The 2500-nt window shown below is 46.3% G+C and overlaps 1 protein-coding gene across 3 annotated transcripts in view; it reads left to right on the top strand.

Moving 5' to 3' along the window:
* Positions 1-2500, top strand: part of LOC125950977 (protein slit) — a 141401-nt gene that overhangs the window by 617 nt on the left and 138284 nt on the right. The window lies entirely within an intron of this gene.

The following is a 2500-nucleotide window of genomic DNA, read 5'->3' on the forward strand; positions in this document are numbered from 1 at the left end:
TTGAGCCACCGGTCAGATGTTGCGTCGGTGTATCGGTGCAGGGAAGTCCGAGGCGGCCGACCGGAGTTTATCGATAATAAAGTGGCGCCGTCGATTACAACAAATGTGTTTATGCTGTTCAGTATGTTGAAATTACCAAAGCAAACGGCATGTTAGATGCAGGTGTAGATATGAATGTCTGATGAAGAAAAAGAGCAGAATAAAAAATGGCGGTAAATTGTGATGAAAACATCCGATTGTGGTGACGGAGAAGCAAGCAATGCTCCGGCGTAACACCGGCGTGCGGCCAGTGCAGAATGGTGGAATGAAAACAGTCGCACTCCAGTGCACCCGATAATGGGCAAAGGTGGTTTTCTCTGGTCCGGGAGATGTGTTCTGTGAAATGTTTTATCGGTGAAAATCAATGTTGCGCTCGACCCAGCGGCGACGGTCTTGATAGCGACAGAAGCTGCAAAACGGGTGACCAAGTGCTCTGTCGTCTGTGTCTGTGTCTCTGTGTGTGTTGTAGATTCAAGATAAGAAGTGTTTGCTTCTTCTGTTTCCCCGTTTCGTCGTGAGCGCCCGAGCGATATGAATACGAATCCAAGAAAGCATTAGGTCCACCAAGTGTCGATTGATGGATGGTCGATAGTGTGTCAGAGCAGTGCAGAGAGAAAGTGTTGCTGGTGACAAGCAATGGCATAAGGAAAAAAAAATAGGAAAAAGGAGTTCCACGGCGTGCTGGTTGTTGGGTGACCTTTACCGGTGAAGGAAGGAGGCAGAATCGAATTGCTAGAAAATATCACCAAACAGTGATGATGCACAATACGAATGCGCCCGATCGTCGCTGTGCATCTCGTGAAGCGTGCTTGGTGCGGTGCGCCCGGCGGGTAGCGTGTTCAGATCAATGTCGAAAAGGATATTCGATACCTGAAAACGTATAACGAAGAAGGAAGACCGTGAGCACAAACATGCACACAGACACAGACACCCAGGGAAGGCGAATACGCTGCTTTGGTGTCAAGGATCGTCCTCAGCGCCGGCTGCTGTCGGCACCCGACGAATTCGAAAGGGAATTAATTCGTTTCGGTGTCAACTGTCGCTGAAAGCTGATCCATATTACGATAAGCTCCAAAGGTACGGCAAGCATTTCGAACGTCAAATTTCTTATGAGTTTTCGGATGGGTGAGGGTCATTTTTCAAAGCGTAAGCCACTGTGTCTCCAAACGCTGTCGTATGTAAAGAAACACACAGACCGGGTGGAAAAAAAAAATCTGAGGAAAAAGTGAGCATTAGCTGCTCCATTCTCGGTTGTGACATTTCAAACTTCCGCTCGATAATTTCGGGCTGCATCGTTTGTCGATCGCCATTTCTACCGTAGAAGAAGGTCTATCGGGTGTGCAGCAGCAGCAGCAGCAGCAGCACCGTAGCCGGAAACATGTGAGAAATGTTGCTTGCACAACAAGCAGGCGCCATCAGTTCGGATCCTGACGTGCTGGTCCGCCTTCCTTTTTCGGAAAGTTTAGAGTCATGCCAAGAAGTAGTGTCGGGCGTGTCGGGTTTTGGGAAATGCGATCGAAAATCTGGCATATGAAATGGGCAATCGGCTTTCTGCTCTGTCGCTTGACAGCAAGAGGTCACCCTCTGTGTCAGGTCAGCCGAAATTCTTTCGGGATTCGTGGTGAAGGACTCGCTCCGTTTGGGTTGTGTTTAGTTATTTTTTTCTTTTTCTGGGCGTTATCCTGGCGTTGAGAAAATTAGGTTGAATCGCTACAGTCGTAAAGCATTGACCGGAACGATTTTGAATGTTTTTAAGGAAACAACCGAAGGCGTTACACTAAACACATGTCCAATCATCCCAAAAAACGGCCTTCGAACGAGAAAAACTATTGATTTATGATTATGCGGGGTCGTCGTCGTCATCGTTGTCGTTATTAGTTTATGTTGCTGGCGTTTTCATTATGTATAATTGCATTTAAATATGTCTACTATATGCTCTGTTCGCAGAGTCTGTCAGATTGAAATAACTTGAAACACGTATTAACCTCGATACATAAATGAAAAGTGGCAATGTTACAGGCAGCCGTTTGAAACCGTTGCCAATTCTCGGACAAAACAAACGCATGTTATGTCACTAATTGGATTGCATACGTTCTAGGACTTCCATATTGTATGTCTCCGGCTGCACTTTGCTGCAACTGTTGGCAAACAGCGAGACGCATACGGAACGGTGGTTATGTACGATGCAAAAATCATTGCCGTTAGCATTAGTCAGCAACGAAGCCGGACAATAAGGTCCATAGCTAGGCTAACTCATGCCAAAAGGTCCGCGGTCTCTTACGCAACAAAGGCCGGAAATTCATGTCAACGGAAATTGTTCTAAATTACTGCTCCACAGCCACAGTGGAGGTTGAACTATGAGTAAGCAGGAGTCTTCAGACTGTGTGACTGAGCCAAATTTAGGTGACTTGTCATCCGATTGATTTCGATCGATATTTCAATCAAAATACCAGTATTAATT

The sequence above is a fragment of the Anopheles darlingi genome, chromosome 2, assembly GCF_943734745.1.
Source record: "Anopheles darlingi chromosome 2, idAnoDarlMG_H_01, whole genome shotgun sequence".
Lineage (NCBI taxonomy): Eukaryota > Metazoa > Arthropoda > Insecta > Diptera > Culicidae > Anopheles > Anopheles darlingi.